Genomic DNA, 20,044 nt, shown 5'->3' on the forward strand with positions numbered 1-20,044 from the left:
GGGAGGGAGAGAGAATGACATAGACACTACCCACAGAAGGCCAAAGGAAGGAAAAGCAGATGTGATCACATCACAGACCCACTCGGGTCTGGCTTGGGGAGGCTGCTTAGGCAATGCTGCCCTCCCTGGAATGGAGCTGGTTTGTAATTAGTTTAGGCTGTGGAGGCCTGTATCATTAAAAAGATGACAACTGGACACTTGCCACAATCAAGATAATGTTTCATAATCAAATTAACTCGGCTCAAGAGCTTGATTTGGAGCCTGTTCATGGTTAACCATCAAATGGCTTTCAGAGTACTTGGAGCATAAGATATGAAAAAGACACTAGACAAGCAGCACATGAACACAAGAAGTGAGTGAAGATGTGGCCATTTGTTAGCCACAGAGCATTTATGACGGGAGCAGGGTCAGGGGACAGTGAGTACAAATAAAAGGGATTAGAAATCAATCCTCAAAGAGGGCCGGCTCCGTGGCTTAGCGGTTAAGTGCGTGCGCTCCACTGCTGGCGGCCCAGGTTCGGATCCTGGGCGCGCACCGATGCACTGCTTCTCTGGCCATGCTGAGGCCGCGTCCCACATACAGCAACTAGAAGGATGTGCAACTACGACATACAACTATCTACTGGGGCTTTGGGGGAAAAATAAATAAATAAATAAAATCTTTAAAAAAAAATCCTCAAAGAACTGAATACATTTTTCATAAAATAATAATATTAAACCTACATGCCTTAAAATGCATATGGCTAAATACTTCAGCAGAAGTATTATACCAGATCCTGAGTTGCTTAAAAGCAGGAACCTTCAGGTCATACTTCTTTGCTTCACCGGCACCTAACACATTGCCCGCAGCAGTGTGGGTCCTCAGAAAAGCTTGTGTCTTTATCATGCTGTTGTAATAATCAGGAGAGTACAACAGAGAAACAGAGAAAAACTTTTTGATCTACTGGGAAGTGAAAATGATATGTAGATGGATTGCAACCATGTACAAAAATCAGCATGTCTGAAGACAACTAAAAGATAATATGCAAAAATGAACAGTAGTGCTCGGTATTGGGATTTTGCATGGGGTTTTTTGTTTTTGTTTTTTTCTAAAACTGTCTTTCATGTTGTCAGAATGTTGTCAGAACGTCATCTTTTCCATTTCAAAATCTACAAATGTTTTCATGTTGGAGGGAGGAAAGGAACCTGGTAGTGAGTGAACTGCTAGCTTATAGGATAAGTCTCAAACTCTATAGCTCAGCACTGGAGACCTTTTATGATCTAGTCCAGCCAAGAACTCCAGTTACATATCCTATCCCTCCTCCTTCCTTCTTTTCCAGCACACTTAATTGCTTGCCCTTTCCAAAATGTATCATGAGTTTCCCTTTTTCTGTGTGCACACACCGTTCTCACTACCTGGAACATCCTTCCTCCCATCCATTATTCATATAGCTAAATCCAACTCATTTTTCAAAAACAGCTCAAATATTCTGTCTCTGAGAAGCCATCCCTAACCCCCCAAATCCTACCCCAGTCTCATTTTTTTGCCACACCTCTGCGATTCTATAGCAACTTATATGCTTACCTCTCTCAGAGAGCTTGTCACACTATGCTCCAATCACTGGTTTACTTGCCTTTCTCCTCCACTAGCCTAGACACTACCCACAGATAATGTAAAGATACCTGGGGCTACAAAGGCCAATGGATGACCCATAGTCTTTTTTAACAAATTGTGACAGTGTGGTCACTTCAGTCAACACTCTCTTGGTTGCAAGTAATAAGCATCCATTGAAGCCTCTTTGAGCACAAAGGGGAATTTATTTCTAAGGACAGAGATACTTCTCAGAGCCCACTGGTAGAAAGTGCAGTCACTAAGGTCTGGACCCTGGAGCCAGAAAGCCTACAGAATCAAGGCAGCTACTCTCTTAATCAGTCTTACTCTCTCCCTCTCTCTGCAACCCACAGTCATTTCACCTGCATCTCCTCCATAGGCCTGTTGTATTCCTCCCACTCTCTCCGACAGTTGTATGGTGGCTAAAGGCATGAGCTCATGCTACCTGGTTTCATGCCTAGCTCTGCCACTATCCAACTATATGACCTTGGGTAAATTACTTAACCTCTCTGTGACTCAGTTTCTTCTTTTATAAAATGGAAATGAGAAGAGGACCTACCTCACAGGGCTGTTATGAGGATTACTGAATTAATCAAAGACATGGCTTCCCACAGCTCCCAAGTGTACCTATCTACCCAGTCCATCTACAAATATGTCTTAGTCCCAAGTCCAGCTCCTGGCAAAGATAACCTGACCAGCCCAGCTTGAGTCAGCAGTGCATCCTCCATCCACTCAGGCATGGCCATGGGGGCCAAGTTACACAGTACAAACATGACCCCCAGGGCCATCCTTGAAGGTAAGAGTTGGGGGCACTTCTCAAAGAAAGGAGCCACGGGCTAAACTGACACCACAAACAAATGCCTACTACAGCCACCAACTATCCTCTCATCAACCCATGCAGCCACATTTGTGGGCCTGCCTTGGATTACAGCTGGGACCCTTGACCTCACAGCCCTTCACGAGGCTCTTATTTAAGACACACAGCTGCCTATCTGACTGCAATGGCACCTGAGGGAGCTCTACACACCGGCACTTAATAAAGGCTTAATGGTGATGATGGTGACACTGACAAGAATGACGGTGGCACAACAGGCCACACCATGGGCTGCTATTGCTTCCCTGCAGTTTGCTGCTGGGCCTCGTGGCTTGAAGTTGAAGTCGGCACATCCTTCTAACTTGGCTAATGTAGCTCGGCTCTGGGGCCAACCCTCATCAGCGCCCATCCAGCTGCTAGTTAGGTAGATTTATATCCCACTAAATCCATTGTCACACAAGGGCTTCCTCCTCACTGCCAGAGTTTAAAGAACATAAGCACAGCATCCGATAACCAGAAGAGAAAAGGCCTCCAAAGAAAATTAACCATTTGACTTCAAAGTGTTATGTTGCTGCTCTAGAATTTCCAAGTACGTAAATGGAAGTCTGCTGGGGGAGTTGCATCTTTAAAATAAAAAGAAAGTCACCACAGCATTGGGCTCTAACCTAGCCCATAAATAAAGTCCCCTTTGCAACTCTATAGCAAGCTTATTTTTATCCTAGTATGATCTCCTCAACAAAAACCAAGATTTGTAGACCAGTAATCTTCAAAGCCTATTCACATTATCTCACGCAGTACTCAAAACAGCCCTGCTGAGTGGGTATTCCTGTCATCATTCCACAGAAGAGGAAACTGAGGCTTAGAAAGCTTAAGACAGTTGCCTAAGACCATGGGAGCTGAAAGCAGCAAGCACTAATTAAAACCAAATCAGCTAGCACCTTGCCCATGGTGCTCTCTCTACCATACCACCGCCTGCTGTCACTTGCTTTCCCTAATTTCAAACCAAGAATCGTCATCCCTGAACTATTTGCATGGACACATTTGAGCACCAGTGTTCCATATCAGTGCTGAGTAAGGTAAGCTCTGTACCCACCCAACTAGCACAGCTAATCAGATTCATATATTTCGCTTCCACAGAAGATTTCATTTGAGGAAATGAAACAGTGTACCTTACTCCTTTCACCACCACCACCTCCATCATCACCACATTTATTTAACACTTCCTGGGTACCAGACACTGTGCTAAGTGCTTTACAAGCATTATCTCAGGTGATCCTTACAGTGAGAGGTACTTTTATTACTCTCCCATTATACAAATAAAGAAATTGAGGCTCAAAGCCATTAGCCTTGCCCAAAGTCACATAGCAAGTAGCCTGGTACACATTCAAAGCAACAACTGTCTGATTCCAGACCCTAAATCATCATTGCTAGTGTTTAGAGAAATCAATTCCAGGACCACTATCAAGATCTCATTGCAGCTCTCTTTCATATAAATATTCTGCTTTTGAATTTTTAGCTCCCAGTGATAAGTAAAATATACTAGTAACTACCTCAAATCCTTTCTAGAAGCAGGCAGGAAAACAAACAGCGAGGATTTCTTTTAAGAATTTGAGTAGCAGGGTACGCATATAATAGATGCTTCAATAAATTCTGCTGTAGCATGAAGAGCAATCTCACTTTCAAATAGTGAATCCTGGCTCATGTGTATGTGCCATTGTAATCATCCAAGTAGCGTTTATGGTACATAGCACTTTAAGGAATGCTGGTACTTTAAGTGGATTTGAACAGCAAGAGCAGCCTAAAATCAGTCACCATCACTGAGCACAGTCATTGGAAGGCCTGGAATTCAGTTTTAGAAAATTCACTTGAAAGAAAGACTCAGAAAATGGCCAAGTTGACTCACAGATCAAAGATAACCTAAATATTTAACTCATTACCATCTGTGAGGTTAAAGACCTTTAACAGTTGTTTGTACAAGAAAGGGCATAAAAAAAGAATAGAAGACAATGAAAGACGGTAGAGTGTAGTGGTCTAGAGCAATTTGGGAACAGCCAGCCCTGAGTGGGAGTCCTGACCATGTCATTTACCAGCTCTGTGGCTTTGTGCAAGTTGCCTAAACACTCTTAACTGGTTTGGTCATCCATAAAATTTGAATAATAGTGGCACCTATTTGATTTCTATACTTAATAAACAACAGCTTTGATGATGATGATAACGATGATGGTGATACCAACAAAGACGATGGTGATCTGTCTGCTCTTACTATTAGGAAAATAAGTAAATGGGAAATAGGCAAATTGAGCACAAAAAGAGCACCCTCTTCTTTCTCTTTCCTGCTTTTGTTTGGAAACTTTTTGCATTGCTCATCTATGTCCAAACCCTGATGTCCTCTTGAGAGCCCCTACATAGCTTCTGTTAACAGAGAAGAGCATGCTTCTTCTCTTCTCAAATGGGTGAGGGCTGAGGAATTTGCCACTTCTTAGCTGTCTCTGGGGCTAAAAGCCATCAGAAATTAATAATCTTGATATAAGATGACTCTCCTCCCTTTATATTATGGTAGCCAATGACAGCTGGCTTGGTTTGCAAATTTTCACAACAGGGCCCAAAATACAAGCCCCACTGATATTTGAGAGTATTACTGATTCACAATGTAAACACTGAAGCCATCCAGCTCAGTGCTATTATTACTTAGGGGGATATGGGGGAGACAGAGGGAAGGGAATGAGCACTTTGAAAGTATCAGCAATATACCAGGCAGAGAACTGGAGCATTAGACATAGTTTAAGGTCATTGAATTTATAATCCAAATTTAGCTGACAAACAGGACACAAGTGTAAGAAAAAGTATAGAGTAAGTAAGGAGACATCTTCTTTTGCTATCAACTAAGCATATCCAAAAGTTTGCAACAGCAGGTGAGTGTATATATATAACCAGCACTGAACACATCTTTCTCTCTGCTGCTGCTGAACATGCAAAAGAGGAAATATAAAAAACAGTTTTGATCATAATCAAAGGGAGGAAGCAAGCTCCTTGAGGGCAGGAACCATCTGTGTCCTAGTAACCAGTGTATCCCCAGCATCTAGCACAGAAGTTGGCAAGTAGAAAGCATGCAAAGTGCTGAATGAATGCAAGAATGCATGGATGCACCCTGGATGTGACTGCATTCAAACCCAAAGCCCTTGGGAGGTTTCACTGTCTCCTTCCTTATTCATCTAGAAGAATGTCCCACCTTGCTGGTCATCACCACCATCGACAATAATGAAAACACAAGTTCATAACAAAATAATATTTTAAACATACATAGCATACCAAGTCATTAAAAATAGACCAGGGAGTATTTTACATTGAGACACTAGGGAGCATCATTACTTTGAAATGTCACTTTGTGCTTTAATTAGTACGCTCTAATGATAAGTATATGTCATTCTTATCTAATGAAAGTCTTGAATGCATATGGAATCTGGGTCACAGCCCTCTCTGGGAGGTACACGGATGTACAAAGAACAAACAGAATGCATGTGTTGATGTCAACTAGCTTACTCATCTTTATTAATACAATTGCCTAAGTTTCAAGTTTTAAAATTTGAGATTAAATTTGTTCAGCACACCGAGCACTCTCAGCATAGCAATTTGATCTTTCACATTTCTCAAGACAGCCTAAGCTGTTGAAGGGACACGTGAAGTTCCCAGCGATCTCTTTCAAGCCGACTCGCAGAGGTATCACTTAGAACAGGACCACCTGCTCAGAGGCATATTTTTAATAAAGACAACAATAGGTCTGCTTGCTCACAGGGAAATTTATAAGGCTGTCTTTGCTTCCTTCCACCTATTGTGGCGCTTTAGCCAAGTAGAATGTACTCACTCTTCGGAGCTTCAGCGATGCCGATAATGGACTTCTCCTTTTCAAAGAGAAGTCTTAGTTGTCTGCTCCTTTCATTCAACAGTCAGAATATAAAAGGACCAGAGTGATACAGACAAATACCTCCAAGCCACTTGTTGTGGCAATATCAGATAATTCTGTAGCCCAGAGAGATATTTGATACGTTCATGTGAATGTCAATACCAAGCACCCTCTCCCAGCCACTCCACCAAAGCAGCGAGAATGCATCTCAGACACAGAACACAGAAGCTCTCACTTAGATGTGAGTGACTTCAAGTTCCTTTTTACAGTTTCTGGCAAAAAAAAGAAAAAAAAATCAAGGATTGATGTTCTCTGCTTTATGTTCCCCAGATTCTGTCAAAAATAGAGGGCATTTATAGCTCCATCAACTGACTGACCCAGAGCAGACTCCAGCTTTCTCAATTGTAATGACAATGTCGGTTCTCAAAGGCAGTCAAGCAAGTTACCAAGCTTTTAACCAGCTCCCAGCAATAGCCTGCTTGGTTACCCAGGGCTTCATTCCGTGGCAAATCTGCATCACCATGAGGACTCCAGTTTAACCGGTCCCCACTCACAGTGGGCTCCCATTTACTATTCAGGTTTCATGCAGATCATCTCATGCACACATCCTCAATGACCAATCCACCTCCTGGGCCACGGCTCTCTCAGTACCTTCACAATTGTAAAGCAATTTCTCAGAGGGAGTTAAGCTTCACTTGCTTTTCACGGAAATGGCTCATGGAGATATTATCTTAAAATGCTTTCTCTTAAGAAAAAATTTTTTTGAACTGAGAATTACATGCTGTGCTGAAATAGGATGGTGGTGGGTTCTGATTATATCTTTTTTCCCATTTTGGTTTCACTCTTAAGCACAGAAAACACCAGGTTGCTCTCTCCTTCAACTCCCTTTTCTCCCTGATACTTCTTAAAAGTTTAGTCCACTGAGGCAAAAGCAGCTTTAGCATTAAATTTCCATCTTTTATCTTCCCCCTCCCCAATATCTAAGAACAATGTGATTATGCATCATTTCGTGCTACGGATGTTCTCCTGAGAACTGCATGCAAAATGAATCAAGGCAATGCTGTGTTTGAACGTGACTCTAATCACTGAGAAGTGGGAAAAAGATACCCAGGTTCTAATCCACTGTGATCACCTTTCCTCTTTTAAAGGAGCAGGTTGGAGATACTTCAGCTTATCTCTACAATTCTTGTATTGTGCTTCAGTACCTCACGGTGCAACAGTATGAAATGTCATGCAACCATTAAAAAAGATCATTAAAAAATCACATTGAAAAAGGAAAAATAACATTTAGGATATAACATTTAAATCTCTTTAAAATGAAAAATTATTCCACAAATTTTCTGTAAATTAACTTTTCTTCGTTAGGACTTTCTTAAAACATGCTGTGTCAAAAGAGGTGATCCAAACACATTGGGGTAACTGTTAATATTTAAAATTAGGCTGGGAAAAATAATAAATTTGAAAAATAATAAAATTATGCTGTTAGCCTTTAAAGACTATATTTTAGGGGGAAAATAGATCTCTGAGGCAAAAAAAAAAAAAAAAAAAAAGGCAAAATACTAACTTCCTAAAAGTTACTAGGCCAAAAAGCCTAAAAAAAATGTGGATTTCAGTGGGTTTTTTTCACTACCTTCTGAAGATCAACAATATATACCTTATAATGCATTTCAGAATTTCATTTCTTTACCAAACCCAGGGAAGTTTTTTACCTTTAGTAAATTTCATATCTGTTGGTCAATTGCACAGATTGTTGCCCTTCACTTGCCACAAAACGATGTAGGGGAGGAAGGCAATTCCTCTACCCACTCTAAGTCTTTCTGGCCGGTCTACAAAATAAATTGACATAAGACAGAATAACAGGAGAAAATCAAACAAAGCTTTATGACATGTATACATGGGAAAAACCCAGGAAAACTGAGCAACTCGCCAAAATGGCAGAGGTCGCCGCTTTAAATACTACCTTCAGCTAAAGACAAAGGAAGATGCTGGGGGTGGGGGGAGTCAGTTATGAGAGATTACCAGAAAAAGCACAGTAAACAAGAGTAAGGTTATTATGCAGATTTAAGTCCTTGCCTTCTGCATTGGTAAGAGTTTCTAGAGATAAAGTCACCCCTCTTCTTCCTGGTACAGAGAGGGAGACATCTTTACAAAGGGAGATTTCCCTTACAAATGTAAATGTCTCTTACAAAGGGTAACTTCTACTTGGTTTTCAGAGCTTCTTCCCTGTCTGCAGTTTCTTAAAAGTAACCAGCCCAAAATAATCCTCATGCCAAAGAGACACATCTTGAGGTGGCCAATTCTGATCCCCTACAATGACAAAATTGATGATAGCCTAATCAATCAAGAAGATACAAGCTTGAGAGAAAAGACTTCAACTGGTTTTTAAATTATAATACATGATTTCAACAATTCATTTTATATAAAAGGAATACTTTACACATAGAAATCATCCAACTAATTAACAGGGAAAAATAAGATAAAAAATATGCTAAGTGACATAATCCTTGGGAAGAATTTTTGGGAAAGAGAAAGCAGTTATGAGTCCAAATTGGTACAAGTTTCTAATGTTTATGCATAATGTATGCATGTATGTATGTATAATGTATTAGTGTGATACACATGGCATATAATATATACAGTGCATGCTTATTATGTATATGTTATGTGCATTGATTGTTTTTGATAGACTCTTATACAATTAGGAAACCACTGGTTGTTTGGCATTTCTAAACAGTTATAATACTAAAAAAGAAATCTTTGACAAGTCCTGGTCTTGTCATTCTTTAGCATTCAGATGTGGCAAGAAAACTATTACCTAAATGAATTTTCTGCAGATCCATTTTCGGAGTTTTTTGAATGAGAAATTGCATTCTTTTCTCTTTAAGTAATGCAGTAGTGTCAGTCTAGGCAATTATTGTCATGCTAACATAATAAATGAATTATCTTTTCTATTCTATTGCCAAAGTGCTTTTTTTTAACAGCCTTATTAAAATATATTTCACCACCATAAAATTCATCCTTTTAAACTGTACAATTATTTAGTTTCTAGTATATTCACAGAGTTGTACAACCAATACCACAATCAATTTTATAACATTTCACCATCCCAAAAAGAAGCTCTGGACCAATTAGCAGTCACTCCTCATTTCCCCCTAACCCCTCCAGCCCCTAGCAACCATTAACCTACTTGCTGTCTATAGATTTGCCTATTCTGGACATTTCATATAAATGGAATCATACAGTACATGGCCTTGTGACTGGCTTCTTACACTTAGCATAATGTTTTCATGGTTCATTCATGTTGTGGCATGTATTAGTACCTCATTCCTTTTTAAGGCTGAATAATACTCCATTGTATGGATATACCACATTTGTTTATCCATTCATTGCAGAGAGACATTTGGCTATATGAATAATGCTGCTATGAACATTCATGTACAAGGTTATGTGTAGATATATCTTTTCAATTCTCTTGGGTCTAGACCTAGGAGTAGAATTGCTGGGTCATATGATAACTCTATGTTTAACACTTTGCAGAACTGGCAAACAGTTTTCCAAAGTGGCTGCATCCTTTTACAATCCCGCCAGCAACACATAAAGTTTCCGATTTCTCTACATCCTCACCAACATTTGTCATTGTTTTTTTTATTTTAGCCATCCTAGTGCAGAGAAAGTGGTATCTCATTGTGGTTTTGATTTGGTTTGACTTGATTTCCCTAATGATGAATGATGTTGAGGATCTTTTCATGTGCTTATTAACCATTTTTCTTCTCTGCAAAAATGATTAGTCAGATCCTTTGTCCATTTTCAATTGGATTGTCTTTTTATTGTTGAGTTGTAAGAGTTCTTCATGTATTCACACAAAGTCTCTTATCAGATACATGATTTTCTTCCATCTGTAGGTCATCCTTTCACTTTCTCAATAGTGTCATTTGACACACAAAAGTTTTTAATTTTGATGAAGTCAAATTATCTATTTTGTATTTTGTCATCCGTGTTTTTGGTGTTCTATCTAAGGAACCTAACTCAAGGTCACAAAGATTATCTCCTGTTTTATCCTAGGAGTTTCATAGTGTTAGCTCTTACATTTAGGTCTATCATCCATTTTGAGCTAATTGTTGTGCATGGTGTGAGTTAGGGGTCTAAATTAATTCTTTTGCATGTGGATATTCAGTTGATCCAGCAACATCTGTTGAAAAGACTAACGTTTCCCCCACTGAATTGTCTTGGCACTCTTGTCAACAAGCAATTGACTATAAATATGAAGGTTTATTTCTGGATGCTCAATTCTATTCTATTGATCTATCCTTATGTTACTATCACACAGTCTTGATTACTGTAGCTTTGTACTAAGTTTTGAAATCAAGAAGTGTCAGTCCTCCAACTTTGTTCTTCTTTTTCAAGACTGTTTTGGCTATTCTGAGTCCCTTGCAGTTTCATATGAATTTTAGGATCAGCTTGTCAATTTCTTCTTCAAAAAAAAAAAACAGCTGGGATTTTGAAAGGGATTGCTTTGACTATGTGGATCATTTTGGGCAGTATTGAAATCTTAACAATGTTAAGTTTTCTGATACATAAACATGGGATGTCTTTCCATTTATTTATTCTTTAATATCTTTCAACAATATTTCATAGTTTTCAGTATATGTCTTGTACTTCTTTCGTTAAGTTTATTCCTATGCATTTTTTTGCTATTATAAATGAGGTTGTTTTCTTAATCTCATTTTCAGATTGTTCATTGCTAGTGTATAGAAATAAAATTGATTTCTGTATATTGATCTTGTATCTTGCCACATTGCTGAACTCGTTTGTTAGTTCTAATAGTTTTTTAGTGGATTTGCCACTGCACTTTTAACTTAAACTTTTAAATTATTTTGACCTCCACCATACTTCTAACCATCAGTGTATGCTATTATTATACAACAATTTTCCTCAATATTGAACAATTAAATCTTGTCTGCTCCCAGCTCTCATCTAGCCCTTTTAATTAACCCCTCAGGCAGATGACCACTCTCCACAGGAAAGTGGAAAGAACAATATAAACAAGAAAAATTACTTCTTCCTTAAAGTCTATTTCTCGTGGCCAGTAAAAACATTCAGAGTAGTAAAACTAAACATATGCTAAGCTACTGAAACTCTTCTGCCTAGCATTACCTTGCTAAAATGAAGTCAAGCAAAACGTAACCAAAAGTGGATTTTGACATTTTGTATTTTGTTGAATACTGTTAGGGTGCTGGCAATCACTGTCTCTTACATACAAATTAACAGCCTACCATCTGTCAAGTAGTGGGATAATCACAGGGTTTAGTGCACAATATGGTTATTAGAATATGACCTGACAAAAAGGAAAAGAATACAACCTAATTTGGACTATAAAATCTATGATCTCACTTGCAAATGACAGTTTGACAAGCTATTATTCTGCATTTTGGCTTCTACAATAAAAGCGGTTTTATGCATATGTAATTCTATTAGTTATACAGGTAACAGCCTGTGGAAGATTGCTTTAAACTATAAAACCTGCTTGGTCATACAATATTTTTTACCTGATTCTTAGACAAACATTTGCACTACGAATAAGTGGGAATGTAATGATCTGAGCCTTCACATTTCCAAGTGAAGCACCAATCATTAGGCAAAAATGTCTTTGTAATATTGCTGCCAGCAATTCCACAGGATTCTTCAGGGTATATGCAAAGAAAAGGCTGTAGGAACTTATTAAAACTATTCACGTGGACATATATCAAAGTCAAAAAGTTGACAGTTTTGAAAAGTGTAATATATGAAACACTTTGGCATGGAATTTACTTCATTCCCAACAGTGACATCTGCTAATGAGCATCATTAATATTGCCTACCTTTATTTATTCTAATGCCTCGTGGGTGCTATCTTTATGTACATTCTTCTGTGGCGCCTTTTGTTTTCTTCCAGGGGTAAAAAACCCATACTGACAGCTGCCTCTAATAAAGATGATTCCAACAAAATTCTTCTTTTCTGGTTACATAGAGAACATAGAGTACCAAGTTCTTTTTATTGTTGTTTTCTGCCTCTCTAAACAGTGCAGAAATGTGTGGTGTTCCTGAAGGTTATTTAAGGGTACACTCATTGTGTCTAAAACACATGCTTAAGAGAGAAATGCATTAATTAAGTCTCAAGGCAAAACGTTCAGTTGAGGTGACAAAACAAAACAGATTTTTTAATATTATCAATTATATTACCTGGGGAGCCTAAGTGAGATAATAACTATATAATACATTAAGCAACTCATACTGCAAATTATGTTGCTTTGTTTTAGACTATACATCTTTTCATTATTTTCACACTTATTTCCTTTCACGGTAGGAAAAAATGATGCATTGTTCTGTCATGTTGGCTCAATATAAGGTGAGTCAGAGTGCCAAGGCTCTTCCGCAAAGGATCTTGGGATCCGATTTTAATATGCTGCAATATGAATTTTAAGAATAGTGTATGATGAATTGTCAGGCTGCATAATACCCCCAAATTTCCCAATACTAAAACCTTCATGGCTATTCCCTGAAGATAAGAAAAAAATCTGATCAAGATTTGTAGAAGACCTTTAAATGAATAAAAATATACAAAATACTATTTACAGATATGGGTTTAGAATGATTCATCTATAGCAGCAACCCTACTTACAAGTACAATATGAGAGCAGGCAACAGAAAAAAATAAAGAAAAATTTAGGGAGAATCATGGGAACATGATTATTTACAGGAAAGCCAATTTTTTTTTTCCAAAGGAAAAAAAATTACAAACAAATCCCAAGTTTTTTCTAGATACATCTGCCTTTATCACTTGGTTATTGTAGTCATGATTTTTTTTTAATGTGAAGGCTATCGCTCATGGATGTAACTTCATAAATGAATAAAATAATTTCCTCTGGAAATCCTTTTCCCTCAGAACGAATTATTTCCAGATTCAAGAGTCCAGTTAAATACAAATATTAAATATGTCAAAAAGAGACAGAGACAGAGGGAGGTAAAGAGGAATGGAGGGGAGAAAAGAAAAAGACAAAACAAGAAAAAAAACAATCCATGCCCTGACAAAAGACTGGAAGAAAATTAACCAAATTATTCATATGGTGAGACTCTGGATGTTTTAGTTTCTTTGAATTTTTATTCATTTTCTAAACAAGCACACATCATTTTTTTTTTCTTTTTGGTAAGGAAGATTGGCCCTGAGCTAACATCTGTGCCAATCTTCTCCTATTTTGTTTCTTTTTTTTTTCTTTGTGAGGAAGATCGGCCCTGAGCTAACATCTGCCAATCCTCCTCTTTTTGCTGAGGAAGACTGGCCCTGGGCTAACATCCATGCCCATCCTCCTCCACTTTATATGGGACGCCTGCCACAGCATGGCCTGACAAGTGGCGTGTTGGTGTGCACCCAGGATCCGAACCAGCAAACCCCGGGCTGCTGCAGCGGAGCGCGAGCACCTAACCACTTGCGCCACCGGGCGGGTCCCTATCTTCCTCTATTTTGTTTGTGGGATGCTGCCATAGCATGGCTTGATGAATGGTGTGTAGGTCGACACCCTGGATCCGAACCCATGGACTGCTGCTGAAGTGGAGTGGGTGAACTTAACCACTACATCACTGGTCTGGCTCCACACATCACTTTTTAATGAAATAGAAACTTCATTTACGTATTTTTTTCTCCTCTATGCTTTATTTAGATAGATAATTTACATACAGTATAATACACAAATCTTAAGCGTATGGCTCCATGACATCTTCATATGTATAAACTCAATGATCTCCCATCCAAAACAAGACATAAATTTATTTCCAGAAAATTCCCTTGTGACCCATTCCAGGCAATGGTCTCCCCATCCCTCTGTTTTTCTGACTTGTATTACCATTGATTCATATTGCTGGTTTTTGAATTTTATATAAATGAAATCATACAGTGTGTACTCTTCTGCTGTGGCTTCTTTTGTCAACATAATGCTTTTGATATGCATCCATATTGTTGTATATATCGGTTGTTCCTTTTTTTGCTGAGTAGTATCTAACTGAATGATACCAGAATTTGTTAACTCATTCAACCACTGATGGACACTTGGATTTTCTCACGTTTTTGGCTATTGTGAATAAAGCTGCTATGAACATTCTCGTGCAAGTCTTTTTCATGGGCATATACACTAATTTCTCTCAGATTAAATCTTACAAGGTGAATATATGACATATAATTTTTAGTTTTAAACTAAGGTCTAGTATTTTCTTTTATGACCATTGTATTTAAAGCTAAAAGAAAATATTTAAAACGTGGATCTTAGTGGTTTCAATCTAAGGGAAAGGCAATACACAAAATTCAAAGCATATATTTATAAAATTTTATACTCCCAGATGCAGAGTTCAATCTGAGATAAAGGAATTATAAACCTTGTTTGACCCCAGAAAATTGCTTACTGCTCCTTTTTCTGGATCTTCATTGCCTCCGATGGAAAGCTATCCAAGGGCATGGAGTTTGTCCTAGGAATATTATTCAATCCTTTAGTTTTAACAAACTAAAGTTTAGAAACTAAGTTTAAGAAACTTAAGTTTAAGTTTAAGAAACTTCCCTTTAGCTGAAAGCATAATGGAGAAAGAAAAATAATTCATCAAGTTAAAAGTAAACCTATCAAATAATTAAGAGGCAACATTTCAGGACTTAAAGGTCAAGATCAGTAGAGAAAAAATTCAGAGAAGTGAGAAACCCCTGAAACAGGACCAGTGGATGGCAGAGTCGTAGACAGCATTTCCACGGCAGCTATCTCGAGTCAGGGAAAAGAAGAAGAGTTTTCTTTGGGGACGATGACAAGCACAACCTTGTGATCGTGTTGCTAAGGATCACGTGTAGGATGGCTATAAATAATTTATCATCCAAACTGAAACGCTTTTGAGACTGAAAGAGGGACTAAACATAAATATCACTATTTAATTTTTAAAATATTCATTTGTTGACTGACAAATTGGTTTTATTATACTGGCAGACGTAAAAAAAATAGTCCTCTTCCAAAATGGTTTCCAAAAACCGTTATTTTTATTTAAAATATGTGTGTGTGTGTGTGTGTGTGTGCGTGTGTGTCTATTGTAGGGGAGGAAAAATTCTCCTCTACCCTCTTCGGGTGTCTGATAGGGCCTAAGAGTTAAACTGACATAAGACAGATTAACAGGAGAAAAGACAAATTTCAATAAAATATAAATTTTATCAAATTTTTATATGCACATGGGAGCCTTCACAAGAGAATAAAGACCCAAAGAAGTGATCAGAGCTGGAAGTTTTTATACCTTTTACACAAATAAACAATAAATTTGTGAAGAATTGATAAGACAAAGGGGTTTGGGCTACGGGTAGTAAATGGTGAAGAGGTTAACTAGGAAGATACAGATTAGTTTAAGGAGGTTTGTTAATACAGTCTTCTCAGCCCTAAATTCCCTAAGGATGTCTTCTATCCTCCTGGTACAGGGAGGGTACCTTTCACATGAGAGATTTATCTCCTGCTTTCAGGAGGACAAAGGAGGACCAGAGTGTTCTTCTTGTACCGGCTGTTTCTTAAGTATCTTTAATTCAAAATAATCAATATGCCAAAGTGGCATATTTGGTGGTGACATATTCTGAACCCCTTCTATATATATCTATATATACTTGTATCTCTATATCTATCTATCTATCTATCTATCTATCTATCTATCTATCTATCTATCTAATCTTCAGGACAAATGCTAAACTGGACAAGATGCAGAGACAACTGATATAAACTGGGACTATCCTAAGCAAACTAGGACTCTAGCCCTAGCAAGCTGGGTATACTAGTCAAGTGTCACCTCCAACCCTTTCCAATGGACTTACCAAGATAACTATCTAAATGGAACCTAAGGTGCTGCCTCTGTCCTTTTGATGATTCAATAAATAATCTTTGAAAGTCTTCAATATGTTTGGCATTAGCCCAAGCATGAGGGATACAATGGTAAACGAGTCCAAGCATCCCTGGACTCATGGAACTCTCAATGTGTCAGAGACAGAGCCAAGGAACAAGCTACCACAAGTATGCTAAGGCTGAAGAAGGATAATGCAGAGCCCTTTGAATCTTTTACATGGTAGTTCTCAGCAGGGTTGATATCATCCCCTAAGGTGCTTTTTGGAATTCTGAGGGGTTGTCTCATTGATGGGGAATGTAACTAGTATTTTCTGAAGGGCTCCAGGGACACTAGATGCTCTGCAATGTGCAGGACAGGCCCACACAATGAAAAATGGTCCCATGTCCCTCATGACTTTCAAACGTCCCACCAGACATTAATGTAAGTGAAAAAAAATTTATGATTATCTGTTTTACATATCAACCCAAAGTATTTTTTGCACATTTTTAATTTTCACTGAGTTTTTCAGGAATGAAACTAGCATGAAAACTGAAGAAGACTATACTCTGTTTTGTTCAATACTTTACCCATTGTTCACTATTTCAGAAAAATCACATCACTGACAGCAATGGGGCTCATCGATACTCAGTCTCCAATATAAAACACACTGCATTCATCTGCATTCATATCTGTCACATGCAAATATGTAAGAGAGAAATACTATTAAGTTGGCCTAGCAGAAATACTATTAAATTGGCCGTGACACATGATACTCAGAGATATCGCCAAATTGCATTCATGGAGAGTGTCTTCAACTATTTCATTTTATTGCCATAATATATACCTTTCAAGAATTCTGTAGCACAATGATAAGAAATCTTTATTGTAAAAATTACTGATTAAAATTATTTACTTATTTTGGATTTGCCTCTTGTTTCTCAATCTTACACTGAAACTATCCCCAGAGGTCTCCCACACAACTTCTTTATGACTTTTTTTATTACTGTTTCTTTTTCCAATCCATTCCCTCTTCCCTGTTGCCTATTGAAGGGCATTTTAAGAACTAGAGACCAAAGATATGCCTTAACCCCAGGGAGGATTTCAAGATGAGAGGTATTCTTGTGATTCTTCAATATCACTCAGTCACTTATCAGAACACAGGGAATTATTTTGAAACTACCCTTATAAATAAGTCCAAGTTATTTCCAGAAATGGCACACTTGCTTATGTTCTCTACCTCAAAAGTGCATAATTTATCTTAGCATGTTAGCCCTACTTCAACTAGGATTATTTCTCTTTTTCTCTCATCAAATATGTTATTATTTATCCTAAGACTAGTTTTTATTCTAGTGTCCCCCATAGCTCTCCTCTTTGATTTCTGTATTCCTTCCACAGAACGGCTTCTGATCTTCTCTAAATCCAATTTTATTTAGATCAAGTAGACATAAGCATTTGACTAATTCACTGTGTCTTCAAGAGTAGTTGTGCCTGGGCAGTTACATTGAAATACTTAGTTTATTGTAAATCAATTCTCTTTTCTTTTTTCCTTTATATTATTAGTTAAACGATTATACCATTTTTTTAAAGAATGTGGGTAGGTAGGTAATATTATCTATGAATTTCATTTTATGACAATAAAGAGGACATAAAATATTTTTTATAAAAACTAGGCAGTCTACCTGATGGGATTAAACAGTTGCCTCTAATGGAATTTGAAGTGGTGATTGTTTAAGCTGAAACTTAGAGGATGGGTAAGAGTAACTGAGTGAGGGGAAGGGATCAGGGGAAACAGGAAGCAGAGAGACCAAACCCTCTAAATCAGAATCTTCCTCTTGTAAAAACACTGAGAGAACAGAGAGCAAAGAACTTGAGCTGGGGAAACGGTTGCTAAAAGGTAGTGAGTGAACCACTGAAGGCACAGAGCTGGTTTTTGCTGATAAAAAGGCTAACTTTCTAATTTTAATAGGTTCAAGTGTTTTGAAATAAGTATTACAAGAATGCTAGTTCCCACTTAGGGTAGTAAAATAAAGTTTCCTTTTAAAATAAATTTAAGTTTAAGAAAAAGTAAGTAAGGTTTTTTCTTTTAGTAAGTACTAGTACAGGTAGGACAAGAATATGGTAAATATATGGCTTCCAAATGACTGAATTTGGGGATGCTCTGAGCTATAGCACGGAGGTCAGGGGAGGGGAAAGGGTTTGAGATGAGAGAAATGAAGGAAGCAAGGGCCTGGTCATGCAAAGTCTTGCGGGCCAATGTAATGTTTCAGGTCTTTATCTTAGAAGCAATGGAAAGCCATTAAAAGACCTTAAATGCAGAAATGACAAGGTCATATTTGTGCTTTTATAAGATCAGTAGGGCACTGATGTGGGAAATTAATTGGAAGTCCTTAAGACCACAATGGGTTGGCCAGTTAGACAGCTGTTCCAATTGTCTAAATAAGAGACAGTGGTGGCCCAAACTCAGGTGACAGCAGCAGAGATGAAGAGGAATTTGAGAAGTAACACATATTCTGGAATCCAAGATGCCATATATTGAAAGACCATTGATCTAATGATAGCTTTTCAGACAACATAAAGAAACATGACACTAAATGAGCATAGCAATTCTAAGACATCATTATTTCAGAAACAGTTGAAGAGGAGGAAGACTATCCTCTACCCACTCTGGGTCCTTTCTGGCTGGGTTACAAATTAAGTTGACATAAGACCAAATAACAAATCAAACAAAGCTTTATAACATGTATACATGGGAGAGACCCAGAGAAACTGAGTATCTCAACAAAATGGCAGAGGTTCTCCTCTTAAATAGAAAGACAAAGGAGGATGCTGGCGGTAGGGGGAGTCAGTTATGGGAGATTACCAGAAAAGCACAGTAAACAAGAGTAAGGTTAATATGCAGATTTAAGTCCTTGCCTTCCACACTGATAAGAGTTTCTAGAGATAAGGTCATCCTCCCTTCTTCCTGGTACACACAGGGAGATACCTTTACAAATGGAGATTTCCTTTATAAATGTAAATGTCTCTTACAAAGGATAACTTCTGCATTTTTACTTGGAATGGGCTTAGCAAGGACCCTCCCAGTCTATCCATACCCAGAGTTAAATTCTTTTAGGCAGTTAGTGGCAGGGGGGTGGGGAGGTCAAAGTTTCTTTCAGACAAAATAATCAAAGTAAAGAGACATATTTTGAGGTAGCCAATTCTGATCTGCCACACAGTAAAATATGGAAAATTTATGCTTCTTAGAATGGAAGAAATACACTTTTTAGAAGGTGGAAAACAGGGTGTGGAGACTAATCAAATGACCGATGATAGTGAACAACCAGTTGGGAAAAGATGAAATTACCAGGTTCCCCCGTCCTTAAAATTTCAAACATTTAGTGACTTGGTTCCATTTGCTTTCTGTCTTAATTGACATGACAGATAATTTTGGTGACGTAGATGGAGTCTAAAATTGAGAAGATCACTGGAGAAAATAAAAGCGAAAATCCTTTCTCAGGTAAAGATATACTTGAGCAAGGAATGCTAGCCTGCTGGCCTTCTCATTTCAGAGGCCTAAAACTTGTAAATTGAAGTTTACTTCCAGGAAACAATGTCCCTGTGAAAGTCAAGGCCTGGTTGTTGCTATTATTATGAAGAGGATGATTTACAGCCAATGCCCATGGCCTAGGCCTCGAGGTTTGTTTACAATTTACTAAGAGGACCCCAACCTTAAATTATTGTTAGCAAACCTTGAAGTTAAAAAAAAAAAAAGAATTATGTAAATACATATATATCATCTTTTAAATTTATTGCTTAGGGGACAAGGGAAAAAAACACATTTTGCAAGGGAAAAAAACACATCCTCTCATCAAAGTTTAACTTCTCAAGATGAATATATT

The 20,044-nt window shown here is 37.9% G+C and overlaps 1 protein-coding gene across 4 annotated transcripts in view; it reads right to left on the reverse strand.

Annotated features, from left to right (window-relative positions):
- FHIT (fragile histidine triad diadenosine triphosphatase) overlaps positions 1-20,044 on the reverse strand; it is a 1,365,721-nt gene that overhangs the window by 1,274,382 nt on the left and 71,295 nt on the right. The window contains exon 1 of one of the 4 annotated variants that reach the window (XM_058562162.1): positions 6,267-6,594. The exons of the other annotated variants lie outside the window; for them this stretch is intronic. The gene's annotated coding sequence lies outside the window, so the exon portion shown is untranslated. Of the gene's footprint in view, positions 1-6,266; positions 6,595-20,044 lie in introns of those variants that run through there. 4 annotated transcript variants of the gene reach the window in all.

Source organism: Diceros bicornis, chromosome 2, assembly GCF_020826845.1.
Source record: "Diceros bicornis minor isolate mBicDic1 chromosome 2, mDicBic1.mat.cur, whole genome shotgun sequence".
Taxonomy (NCBI): Eukaryota; Metazoa; Chordata; class Mammalia; order Perissodactyla; family Rhinocerotidae; genus Diceros; species Diceros bicornis.